This window comes from Mandrillus leucophaeus, unplaced genomic scaffold (assembly GCF_000951045.1).
Source record: "Mandrillus leucophaeus isolate KB7577 unplaced genomic scaffold, Mleu.le_1.0 Scaffold892, whole genome shotgun sequence".
NCBI lineage: Eukaryota > Metazoa > Chordata > Mammalia > Primates > Cercopithecidae > Mandrillus > Mandrillus leucophaeus.
The window spans coordinates 671233-685879 of NW_012109719.1; positions in this window are offsets into that span (position 1 = coordinate 671233).

Below are 14647 nucleotides of genomic sequence, written 5' to 3' on the forward strand. Positions count from 1 at the left end.
CTCTGTCCCCAGGCTGGAGTGCAGTGGCACGATCTCGGCTCACTGCGACCTCTGCCTCCCGTGCTCACGCCATTCTCCTGCCTCAGCCTCCCGAGCAGCTGGGACTACAGGCGCCTGTTACCACGCCCAGCTAATTTTTTTGTATTTTTAGTAGAGACGGGGTTTCACTGTGTTAGCCAGGATGGTCTCGATCTCCTGACCTCCTGATCCGCCTGCCTCGGCCTCCCAAAGTGCTGGGATTACAGGCGTGAGCCACTGAGCTCGGCCTGGGCCCCATATTTTTATTCGGCTGGGCATACTCATCACAAATGAAGGAGTTAACCAAGAAAAAAATACATCATTGAGTTCAGGAAACAAGTGATCTTACTCAAATGAATGGAATTTCTGGAATGAGAATGAAAAGAAATTACTGTGCAGCAAAAATGGAGAGCAACAGTTTAATTGAATCAGAAGGATAAATGTCTCTCAAAAGGAAATGTCCAAGGAAAAATCAAAACTAATATTTGTTGAATGTATTAAGCTAGAACGTTGAGTATTTGAACTTAGTGATTGAGAATGTTGAGTCTTTGAACCTTCTGATCTAGAATGCAAGGTCCATGAATGCAGTAAGTAGCACACAGTGGTACTCAATGTATTCTTTTTCAGTATTCCTGATATGACTTCACTTTTTCTGGCAGATTTGGAAACAAAGTGATAGAAACAAAGAAAACTAAGTAAAGAAAAAAACCAAGGCAATTTTAATTACAGGAAAAACAAGAAGTTGTATAAGAAATGTAATTATACTACAATATATGAATCAGCTATGAATAATATTTACATAGTCATAATTACATAAACATTGAATACTGATTTAATCAAAATTGTAAGGAACTATATTGAGATGTTTTCAAAAGGAGTAATGAATATATGGGGAAATACGTTATTTAAGAAAGCTTTTTTTTAAAGTTACATCTTTCATAGTAGATTTAAAAAATTACATCTTTCATAGTAGATAAAAAGCAGAAGGCCATTACTTAGATTTTCTTTTTAAAAAGAGGCAATACCAGAAGAAATGAAAAATATTAAAAATAATTGCCTTAAAAGAGGGGAATTTGGAAATGGGAAAAAGTGACAAAGGGGATTATTATTTTTGTTGTAAATCTTATAAAACTATTTTCAGGCAATTTATGCATGCATAATTTATTAAAAGTCAATTTAAAATAAAATATAAAAATTAAACCTATATACTCAATGACAAAAATTATGAAGAAGATGGGATTTGGTAGATATCAAAAAGTTACATCACAAAGTTTCCTAAACTGTTTGGGAGAATGATTGAAACACTGACAAACTTTAGATCTCGTTAGAAAAATATAATGTACATATATATTAAAATGGAAGGAGAGTCAATAGAGTTGTAGAAATAGAACACTGACCTTTGCTTCCAGTATCAGTTCAGAGGAGAGTTTTGTGAGACTTTCCCACTAAAGAACACAGCTTCTGTAAAGAAAACACACTTTTATAACACACCGTGGGTCTCTATTGAGGTAGGGGAGGTCTAAAAATATCCTAAAACTTTATATCCTCTTCCCCACACCTGACCTGCACCTGGGTTGCTCTGAAGGATGAAGACAAGAGAGAAATACTAGTATTTGGATACTATACCTTAAGCCAGAGGCAACAAAGGGAAGCTTAACATGAGACTTCTGCACTGAGCCAAAATCTAGAGAAAAGATTCCATGTCAGTGGTGCCCCTGGATATCAACAGAAGCAGAAGAAAAGTCTTCCTGTCTGGAGAAAAATGTCCCTCAACTTAGGTATATGATTAAGATCAAGTAATCAGCTCCAAAACAATGGAAAGACAAATCTTTTGAGAGAAAAGAAATAACAAACAGAATCAGATTACTGAGAACTGCAGGTATTAGAAACCTCAGGCACAGAGTATTGGACAGTCATTGTATTAGTTCATTTTCACACTGCTGATAAAGACATACCTGAGACTGGGTAAGTTTTAAAGAAGAGGTTTAATGAACTCACAGTTACATGTGGCTAGGGAGGCCTCACAATCATGACGGAAGGCAAAAGGCACGTGTTAGATTGTGGCAGACAAGAGAGAATGAGAGCCAACTGAAAGGGAACACCCCTTATAAAACCATCAGATCTCATGAGACTTATTCACTACCACGAGAACAGTATGACAGAAACCTCCCTGTGATTCAATTATCTCCCACCGGGTCCCTCCAACATCATGTGGAAATTATGGGCACTACAACTAAAGATGAGATTTGGATGGGGACCCAGCCAAACCGTATCAGTCATGTATAAAAACTTAAAGAAGTAAGGGGGTTTCTGCTATTAGTAGTGATGGTCTAGAACAGGGGATTAGCAAACTATCACCTCCAGGCCAAATTTGGCTTATGATCTATTTTTGTATGGCCTGTGAACTAAGAATAGTTTTACATTTTTAAATTATTGAAAAAATTTAAGAATAATATTTAGTAGCACACAAAAATTATATAAAATGCAATATGTTCCAGCTCTGGGAAGTTGAAATAGATATACTTTTCCCTATTTCTCCCATTATATAAGGCTAATAATTCAGGATATTACATATAAAATCAAACATAGGAAGACTCTGCTTACTATTTAACCCAGAAATACCAGTAAATAAAGCTTCTTTGGTTTCTTTAGCCAAAGGACCAGGAAAGGGGCAGTTTACCTGCACTGGAAAATTTTTTGAATAATAATCTCTCCACTCCTCCTAAAGATCACAGGAAAAAAACAGTGGCCTCACCCCCCTTAATGCCAAAATGGTGGAATAAGGGACCTAGATTTCTACCATTGAGAGACTATAACAAGGCAGTCCAATATCTGCTTCCCACCTCCCTGCAGTTTTGTCAGAAGAGTGAAAGTAGGAACCGGGAACTTCATCCTTGCTAACCAGTATGAGCCCCCCAGCCCCAGAATGTCAGTGGAGATCACATGGTGAGCCTAAACTTCTAACCAACCCAGTACCTTTTCCTTACTGGGTGATGCCAGAAGAAGCCTAGTGAAGAGTCAGGACTTTCACCTTTGCCCAGTGGTAATGAAGCAGCTCCCACTGAAGAGACCACATGAAGAGCCAGAACACCCATCCCCTCCCAGTAACAAAGAGAAGGCCCCCACCTCCCACACCAGCTAGCTACCAATGGAGGCCATGTAAAGAATCGGGACTTTAACCTTTACCTGGTACTTAAGTGGTGGTGTCATCCATTGCCCTACAAAAGTCATTGTCAGAGAAAGCCAGTTAAAAAGGGTTTAACTATTAACACATACAACAACCAACATAAATATTCAAAACATAATGCTGAGTGAAACAAGTTAATCTTAAAAAGTTACTTGCAGTCTTATTCCATTTATACAACATTCTTTAAATGACAAAATTATACAAACAGAGATCAGATAAGTGGCTACTAGGAACTGAAAAGAGCACACAAGTGGAGGGAAATGGACGTGGTTATAAAATAAAAACATGAGGGATCCTTATGGTGATGGAAAAGTGCTGTACCTTGCAAGTATGAGTGTCAATATTCTGGCTCTGTTATTGAACTAGAGTTTTTCAACATGTTACCACTGGGGGAAACTGGGTAAAGAGTACATGCATCTTTCTGTATTATTTCTTACCCACTTCATGTGAATCTTCAGTTACCTCAATATAAAAAGTTTGGTTTCTAAAAGGCATGCAGAAATTATATGAAATTCAATTTTCAGTGTCCAAAAAACAAAGTTATATTGGAAAACAGCCATGTTAATTCATTTATGTATTGCCTATGGCTGCTTTCATGCTTCAGTGATGGAGTGGAATCATTAGAAGGGATACTATAGGGTCTACAAAGTCAAAAATATTTACTATCTGGACCTTTTTAGGAAATGTTTTCTGAACTCTGATCTAGATAAACCAGACCAACCTTCTTACTGAAGTAGCAGTAAAATTTTTTTTGTGTATGTGTTCACATATATTTAAATATGATAAATTTACTCACCAAAATTTAGCAGAAGATAAAATTAAATGTAGTCCCAACATTCAACAATGTTTTTGTCCAGAAGACATTTTTTGATCTAGAATAAATAACAGCAAAACTCATCTATTTCTGTGGATCGTGGGGGCAAAAGGCTGACTCAAGTGGATCTAAAAGAAAAGAAGAAAAAAAAAATTTCTGCAAATGGTAAAGAAATTTTTTTCAAGGTCACTAATGACTAGGGTGACCTTATGTTCAGTTTTTCCCAGACATTTTTGTCTTATGCCTGTGGTTTTGCCATCATAATTAATACTCTCCCTCTTTCTGTTTTAGAAAGGTCAAGTTTGAATTATAACCAATATAGTCACCTTATCAATGACTTCTCCATTGCTAAATCCAGTAGATGTTTCTCACTGTTAATTTGACTTTGTGGCATTTGACAAAGTCTATCATTCCCTTCTGCTGGAAACTTTCAACATTGGGCTTTTAGCACACCATACTTCTTGGTTTTCCTACCATCTTACTGATTCCTTTTTTCAGAGTCTTTTGGTGGACCCTTCTCTTCCACAAGATCTTCGAACACTGGAATACTTCATGGTTCACTTCTTGGTCCTTTTCTCTACTCCATCTATATTTATTTCTTCAGTGATCTCAACCAGTCTAATGACGTTCGAATGCGACCTATAGGGTCACCATTCCCAGATCAATATATCCAGTCCGGACATTATTACGGAACTTTCATCACATGCTTACTCAATAGCTCCACGAGATCTCTAATGAATATGTCAAACTCAACATACGTAAAACAAGACTATTTTCCCCCTTCTTCCCTCTCCCCACTGACCCTTTTCCCCCAAAAGAAGACCCTGTTTCCTGCTCAACCTGCAGGTTTCCTTATCTCACTAGATGGCATATTATCTCTCTGTCTTCTTAACCAGAAACATTGGGACAATACTTACTTTTCCTTGTCTCTCAGCACTTTTTCTCCCAGCATGCAATGCTTCATTTGACCAGAGGACATTTTTCTGCCCTAGTACAAATAACTGCAAAACAATCTATTTATATGGCTTCTGGAGGCAAAGCCTGACAGAAGTGAATTTAAGAGAGAAGGATAGTAGAAGTTGTTCTGCAAAGAGGGAAAAATGTTCTTTTCAAGGGCACAAATGAATACAATGGGTTTCTGTCCAGGACAATTCTGGTTTATGTCTCCTGCCTTGGCATAATACTTAATAGCATCCCTAGATAGTTTTAGAACTATCTAGTATAGATGCTAAAAATTGTATCGTCAACCTCCTCAAATCCTGTTGATTGATTTTGTCTTCAAAACAGATTCAGAATCTAAGTATTTGTCACCTGTGCAAGTCACCATCTCGTCTTACCTGCTGCATCTTCTCTCTCTCTCTCTTTTTTTTTTTTTTTTTTTTTTTGAGACAGAGTCTCGCTTAGTCGCCCAGGCTGGAGTGTAGTGGCGCGATCTCGGCTCACTGCAAGCTCTGCCTCCCAGGTTCACGCCATTCTCCTGCCTCAGCCTCCCGAGTAGCTGGGACTACAGGCGCCCGCCGCCTCGCCCGGCTAATTTTTTGCATTTTTAGTAGAGACGGGGTTTCACCGTGTTAGCAGGATGGTCTCGATCTCCTGACCTCGTGATCCGCCCGCCTCGGCCTCCCAAAGTGCTGGGATTACAGGCGTGAGCCACCGCGCCAGGCCGGGTCTTTTTTTTGTTTTGTTTTATGCTCTTCAGAGCATGTCACTCTTCCACTCAAAGTCCTACAGTGACTCCTTGTTTTATCCAATAAGTGCCAAAGTTCTTACATGGCCTACAAATGTCTATTTAATCAGCCCACTCCTTCCCTGATCTTCTCTGACGTCATATCATACTTCTTTCCCCATCATACCCTCTGGTCCAACGAGATTGGCCTCCTCCATGTGAGAAATGCTATCATTTTTTTAACTGTTTGCCCACCACCCCACCCCTACTCACCATCTATAAAGTTCTTCCCCCAGACTCCACATGGCTTTCCCACCTCCATCATGTCATAGGTCAAATATCATCTTTTCAATAAAATCTACCTATTGACCTTATTTAAAATTTTCTACTCTGCACATATGGATCCCACTTTCTTTTTTTGAATTGTTTTCCATACTCTTAGCACTTTTTGATATACAACCCTGTGTATTCATTAATTTCTTTAATTGACTGCCTTTCCCTTGTACAGCAGAAATTTCTGTTTGTTTTATTCACTGATATATCCTAGGTGCACATAGCAGGTACTCAATAAATATATGTTGAATAAATTAATGAGTGAAAAGGTAACAATTTTAAAACTTTCAAATAACATTAGAATAGTCTTACTGATTTGCATTTGCAAGGCCCAAATGTAATTCTCTTAATTCATTTCATTAGTTTTTTGATTACAAAATTAAAACATGCTTATTGAGCATATTTAGTTAATTTTGATAAATACAAACTTCTAAGAAACTGAGAAATGTATTCAGACTTAGAAATTTACCACATTAAATCATTAAATAGAAATCCATGGTGGTTGGGAAAAAAGCAAGGCTATTGCCTTGGAAAAAGTTACATTTGTATAACTATTTGATATCTCAATCACATACATAGATATAAATGTAGATGTAGACATAGGTGTAGATATGCCTATAGATACACACAGGTAATTAAATATGTTAGTTTGCACAGTAGCCTGCTTCCTGCTCTCTGCTAAGCAACCTCAATAGAGAAAAGGTGGCAAATTGGAATCTATATCTGATGAAATATATCATGCCTAAATTTAAAAAAAATTAATTTGGACCAAGTTTGTAGGAGCGATTAACATGAATTGGCATCAATATGGTCAAGTAATGGTATAAGGAAATCAAATGTCACCAAGGTTCCCAAATTATAAATCACATCATGCCAACAGCAAAAGATTGCAGAAAAATCACACTGAGAAATGTCAGCATAAATCGTTGAACTCTTTTGAACCAAAAGTAATTTATTTGGCTTTGCAAATGATACAGAATATTGCCTTCAGTTTTTTATATTTTCAAATAGTACATTGAAGAGAAAGCAGAGATGAGCAACAGAAATAAATATGGCTTGATCAAGCATAGGTGTCCTTAGGCAATTAAATAAAAGCAGACTCAGTGTTATACTCAGTGATCACCACACACAAGGAAGAGTGGATTAAACATATAGCAATTTGCCTCAGGGAACAAGAGTCCTGGAGATAGACAATCCAGATTTGTAAAAGCGGTTCAGTGAAGCCTTTAGAGAAGGATCACTCTGTCTCTTCTCTTGACATCATTAGTATATGTGCCTTTATCTTCATACTTGCCATCTCCTGGTTGTAAGACAACCGCTCTACCTTAACCTCACATCCACATTCCAGACAGGAAGAAGGAGAAGGAGAAGAGGTAGAACTAAAAGCCTCAAAAGAGCAAAAGCTTTCCCCAAATCCCTGGCTGACCATCCATTATTCATTGGCTAGAACTGTGTCCCATGGCGACCTCAGCGAAAAGAGTCTGGAAAGACAACTGTTTTTGGATGGCACATTGTCAATTCAAACAAAATTGGGGTTCTTTTAGTAAGAAAGCAGGGAATAATGAATATTTGATAGGCAAGTAGGAGTAAACGTACAGATAAAGGACATATAGAAAGAGAAGAAAATTTGGTAAAGAAGATGGCTTTGAGAAACAACTACATTTAGGGGCAGGTAAAAAAAAAAAATGAATAATCACAGGAAAGAGAAAAAACATAACCAAAGATGTAAAACAAAAATAGGAATATTGTCAAAAAGTTATTCATGTTTTTGCAATATTATTAGGTTTGTAAAATGTTTTGACTTATTTCTCAATTATCTTTGAATGTAAGGAAGGTAATTACATTATGATTCCATAAGTCATGACCATCTAACAATTGACACTTAACATTCCTCTTCAACAAGTAACATTAATAAATACAGAAAAGCATAGTGTCGGTTCCTGAAGCAGACGACTGGGGCAAAAGAAAGTTCTTTACAGACATCTAATGCTGTAACTGTTAGTCAACTGACAAAAATTTAGACAATTTCAAATCACAACACAGTCAGCTGATGTGTCCATTTAAATAAATATTTCTTTTTATTGAGGAAAAAAAAGCTTTATCCTTTGTGAATGCAATTTCACAGCCAAAAGAATAACTATTTTTGTTGTTATATCAAATATGTTTTTTTAACTGCTCTTTTGCTAAATGTACTCTATGCACTAAATGACCTGACCTGAATCAAGCCAGAAATTTGTTAGACTTGTATCTCCAAAGTTTGAAGATGAAATGGGAATGTTTCTTTTCACTTGTAGCTTGCTGCTTTTGGTTAAGCATTCTCAATGTGCATCATTGTTAGCATAAATAAACTGATTAAAGATATTTTGATAGCTAAAACTGTAAAATCTCATGTGAACTTGAATGTATTTTCAAAATTAAAAAGGAAAATTTATTTAAATGTTCATATACATATATTTGGGGTTAACTTAAACTGTAAAAAGTTAACATGTACTGCAGTGATATTTGGAACAACAAATGTGTTTCATTTTTCTTTCCAAAACAAGTAAAATTAAGAGATAAAAACTCTTTAATTTCAATACTGTCGGTCAACAGAAATAAATTAGCCACATTCATTTGACACCATAATTTAACATTTTACTCATTACGAATAAATTATGCTCTACTTTCTTTGCATCTTATTTTTTAGAAAACACAAGTTATTTTAATCAACAAAAATAGGAGTAGAAAGTGTTGCTGCTTCTTTTTTCTTTAGTATAATAACTAGCCTCAAAACAGTTTATTTTATTTATTTATTTTTTTTGAGACAGGGTCTCACTCGGTCACCCAAGCTGGAGTGAAATGGTGGAATCATAGCTCATTGCAGCCTTGCCCTCCCGGGCTCAGGTGATCCTCCCATCTCAGCTTCCAGAGTAGCTGGAACTACAGGTGTGCACCACCGTGCTTGGCTAATTTTGTGTTTTTTATAGAGACGAACTTTTGCCATATTGCCCAGGTTGGTCTCAAACTCCTGAACTCAAGCGATCCACCAGTCTCAGCCTCCCTCCCAAAGTGTTGAAATTACAGGTGTGAATCACCATATCTGGCCTGATTTTATTTATTTATGGAAAAAAAAAAATCTGAAGTTCCCTGATCTTCTATGTAACTGATGTTAAAATGTTACCTGATATATTAAATAGAAAATAATTAAGCCTCAGATCATTAAATAATAATTCTTTCAATTGCTGTCACAATAATTTTATATATGGAAAGCATAGCGATTAATGAATGATTGCCATGAAACATAAGTATGAATATTTTATTCAAAACAGCGTGGAAGTTGGAAATCTATTTCTTTATAGAGGATATAGAAAAGTACATGCAAATTATCTTATAATATTTCATACTATGAAGGACATCTTTTAGAAGTTTTCATCATGATTCAAAAGTTATAGAAATGAGATGTGGATAATAAAAAAGATTTTATATTTGGCTTTGGAATTTGTGTACTTACAACTTAATAGAGTATTTCCTGTTGACATGGTTTGAAACTTAAATTGAAATATCAAGCTCCACGGTACCACTTGTGAAGAGCTTAGAAATTTTATAAATCTATCAAACAGCATTGGAAACCCAGGAGGAAAGCCTCTTATTGTAATAAAGAGCTTGATTCCATTGTTGATGTTTGACTGCTGGAAGTTTTCAAGCCTCGCGATTCCCCTGTCCCTTGCTGCCCCACATCTGGGCAGGCTGAGAAGTTTCAGTATGCCCCTCCCTTGGTGCCAATGGGATTTTTCAAGCCATACAAGGCCTGGTCTGTATGTGCCAGAACTCTCACCCCAGCTCGATCACCTAATCTCATTAAAAACAGGGCCTGTCACCTTTCTCTGCTCTCCAAGCCTTTTTTGTACCAGCTTATAATCCTGTCCTATTCTCCCCAGAAAGCCTCATTATGTAAGTAATAAGCCTTTTCATTCCCTCATGGGGTGTGTGTGTGTGTGTGATCAGTAATCTTCACATCCAAATCAAATTTTGGATAGAGGTTCCTTCCTGATACTGTGAGTTCCTTCCTGATACTGTGGGGTGACTGTAACGTTTATCTACCTAGAACAACAGAGAGCAACCTGGTCTCAAAATATCATATCAAGCTATTGAAAAAGGAACAGCAGTATCTCATAAGGCAAATTCATATTTCACAATCGTAGATTCAGCCATACTATGAAGCCTGAGTCTTTATAAGATTGTGCTTACTATGCTAATGATAAAGCCTTAAAAACATTTATTGAATATATATTACTTAAATAGCTGTGCTAAATTCTGGGATTAGGGGCATAAGCAAGAAAATCAAAGGTGAATAAAATGCATTCCCTTTTCTCAAAGAAGCCCAATAAGGACACACCAACTTAACATAAGAAACACTGCTCAATGCAGTAAAGTACTACAGATTTGGCCATTTCTCCCTGAGAGTGGTGGGTAGCATCTGAGCTTGCCATTCTTAGACCCATAGATTTCCATAGGCAGAGCAAGAAAGCCTGTAATGAAGGAAATCAAAATTCTTTTTTTTTTTTTTTTGAGACAGGATCTCACCCTTTCTCTCAGGCTGGAGAACACTGGTACGATCAAGGCTCACTGCAGCCTCAACCTCCCCGGGCCCAGGTGGTCCTTCTACCTCAGCCTCTGGAGTAGCTAGGACCACAGGTGCTTGCCACCACACCCAGCTAATTTTTGTATTTTTTGTAGAGATGAGGTTTGGTCACATGGCCCAGGCTGGTCTTGAACTGGGCTCAGGCAATCTGTCCACCTCAGCCTCTCAAAATCCTGGGATTACAGGCGTGAGCCACCAAGCCCTACCTGAGACAAGAATTCTTGATGCATTCAGGGAACTGGGAATGTTTCAGAAGCAGAAGTGGTAGAAAGGCAGAGGAACCACATCTCCCTTTTATAAGATAACTCTGATGGCAGCATGGAGGATAAGTTTAAAGACAGTGAATGGAGGAAGAAAGACCAATCAGGAACTCATTTTAATAGTCTAAGTGGGAGAAGAAGACCAAAAATAGTGCAGTTACATTCAAAACTGAAATGAGGGAACTGAGAATCACTTGAGAATTGGTAGGAATTGGGAAACTATACTTTGAAGTTGAGGGAATATAGTGTAAGAAATGCATTCGGTTTTCTAGATGGTATAAGTTTAATATTTATAAAACAAACATGGTGTATCATGGGGTTAAATGTGATTTCTCTGGTTAATTCAGCTGCAAAAACTTAAAACAATGTGATAGGCACCAAATTGCCCAATGCCTTTAACACAAGGCACTAGACCACATAGGCAACACATGCTAAAAGACTGTAAAACTAGTTCTGCCAGCATTAGTCCATCACATTCACTCCCTGCTCCAACATGCTCACGAAGCATATGGGGAAGGGAAAGGGAAAGTGTTTCACCCCACCACCACCAATTCCCTGTCTGCAGTGAGTAGGATGTTAAGGGAACCATTTAGAGAGCTTTACAGGTAGCCCCTGGAGTCTGAGTGATGCAGAAACTGATACCTCATTCCACTGAAGACAAGGAGGTGTGGCTAGCTAGACATTCTGACAGCAGAGGAGAAGAGAGGTGCTCTGTTAGTTTGGTGTGCACTTTCAGGGTCTACTGGGGACAAAGGATGAGTGAGTTTTCCAGAAGCCCATTGTGGACCCTGTGTCATCTGAAAAGGGACTGAATCTGGACAAGGAATGGCCCAGAAACTGTAGGTGAGAAATCCCCAGTGATATTGAGATTCTGATGTGCCCATAAAAAACCCCAGCAGAGAAAGAATCAACATTTGGAATCAGCCACACCAAGAAAACAGCAATGCTAGATTATAACTAATGTTTGTGCCGGCAAATGTTTAACGACTGGCTGTCTCAAAAAACTGCATGTATAAATATATGTGTGTGTATGTATGTATACGTAGGTTTATTATAAATTTTATTGAAAGGTGCATAGCAAATATTTTACAAATAATAATATACAATACTCTTTATGCAAATTCCATAGAGTCAACTGATTCTCACAGAATCCTTTCATTGATTTTTGCTGAATCCTTGTACTACCCAAACTATAACAGCAATTGATGAGTGTAGTTTGAATGTTGCTTGACTTTTCTATTTACATTAACTAGTAAGATGGAAGTGAAACAAAGGAACTATAGGTCACAATTCCACTTGTTTGTCTGATATTAGTGAGTTCTTTGCTAAATTGAATAGCAGCTCTCTGACAAAAGAATTTCTTCAATTTTTTGTGCTATTCACAGTGTACTACAATCTACCACAACAGACACGACACACTTTTAATTTCATTATTAATATTCTCTCCATCACTTTTTAAAAAGGAGTCTCCATCTATGTTATGTCTTTAAAAATGAGACTCCATCTATGTGAAGATTTGTTACATAGATAAATATGAGTCATGGGAGTTCGTTGTACTGATTATTTCATCACCCAGGTATTAAGCCCAGTATCCGTTAATTATTTTTCCTGATCCTCTCCCTCCTTCCACCTCCACCCTCAGATAGGCCCCATGTGTGTTGCTTTCCTCTATGTGTCCATGCTGTTCTCATTATTTGGCTTCCACTTATAAGTGAGAACATACGGTATTTGTTTTTCTGTTCCTGTGTTAGCTTTCTAAGGATAATGGCCTCCAGATCCATCCATGTCCCTGCAAAGGACATAATTTGATTCCTTTTTATGGCTGCTTACTATTCCATGGTATATATGTACCACATTGTCCTTATCCCATCTATCATTGATGGGCATTTGGGTTGATTCCATGTCACTGCTATTGTCCACCACTTTTTTAAGTCTAAAAAACCAACAATAAAATAAATCAAACTCTGATTTGTATAATCTGCCATTTTCCATGGTGTAAATACTCCCATTATGGCCAATTTCAAGCTATCAACATGACATCACTGAATGAGGCAGTAGGAAGAAATGTGCAGCAGCCCACCATTATATTTTTACCTATAGATACAATAGATGTAAATAACCTCAAGAGTAGAGATAATAGCAAAAGAGTTAGGAAATAATGAGTTTTGAATACTTATTACCCTTGTCTTAATATAATTTATGTGATTATGTTTATACAGTTTAGTGTTTAACAATAGCTGTGCTAACAATCAACTCACACAAATCCTAAGATTTTAACAATCAGCTCTCACAGATTCACAGTTGTACCACACCACTGATTCATAGATACAGGAAGACAGCCTGTGGTATAGCAAGAGTGACACCACGGCCATGATGACTGATGTTTGATTCCTGTCTACTAAGGTATTCTGCAGCAAGGTTCTTAAACAATGCCCATAGCATAGATAACCCTTCAAAAGAAACAAAGCATGTAGCATAGATAATTACCTCGGTAAGATTCTTATCTAGACTCCCTAGTATTCATGAGTTTTGCAAGAAAGTCTGAGATAAGATCAGCTGTACATGTTTTATCCTAAAACCTTACATATTTTCTGGAGGGCAGATGTGGGGATCCACTTTAACAGAATCATCATTTCTGTTTGCACGTCCCTATTAAATATCTCTTTCTAAGAAACTGGATTTGTCAGCTTTTCTTTGGCCTCTCAGCTCCCTCAGCCTTTGGGGGTAGGTTTGCACATCTGTGCTCATACAGGAACAACAGGGAGGCTCTTTCCTTTCCTTACTCCTTACCCACCCTCCAATTTTAAAGCCCCTAACTAAGAAACAGCAGGGAAGCAGAAAAGACAGAACTTCAGATCCCTTTATCTCTGGTCAGCAAGCTTAGGAGTGAAGAGCATATCAACCTGGTGACTGTTTCTGAGGAGTCAAAGAAATACCAGTGCGTTGCTAAATATTATAGGGTAAGTTAAAAGCTCTTAGTTAGGAGAAGAGCTGGAGCAAGAAAGCAACAATAAATCATTTAGGGTTGCCTGTAGTTAGGTGAGGCTTTAATTGGATGTGTGTCTGGAGTTTTGATAACACGTAGTACCAGACTTTTTATTACCTGAGAATGATCAGATAAGCTAAATTAATAAGCATTTAATTTAGAGGAGAAAAATACATTCACAGAAAAATTATCGAGAATTAAAAATGTTTGCTTTAATTTCTTCCCTATATAGTTCAGCTTGTTCAGTAAATCAGTTACATGAACTACGAAAAACAAAGAAGACGTTTCGAGGGCAAAATGAATCCAGGCTGTATTCACAGTGAATTGGCAAAAACCAAGATAACAATGAGAAGATATCCAAGATGCTTCAGAAATTTCAGACTTGAAGATTCAGAGTAGATTACATGAGACATAGACATCTGGGAGTTAAAAGCATAATAGGTTTGTCAAGGTTATGACCATAGATAAAATCCTTTAGACAGAGAAACATAGTCTATTCAACAGGGCACAGGCAGACAACCATTAATCCTACTAAGAGGCACGCACTGTGCTAGGAAGTTTAAATATGTCGCCTCACATATGTATCAAAGCAACTCTACAAAGTATATCTTATACCCACCTTGCCAATGAGGAAACTAGGGATCAGATGAGGTAAATACTTCACTGAATAGTCACACAACAAAGAAATTCTGGTGCCACATTTGAATCTAGGTCATCTGACTCAAAAGCTATTAATCTTTAACTGCTCTATGAAGTGTCATT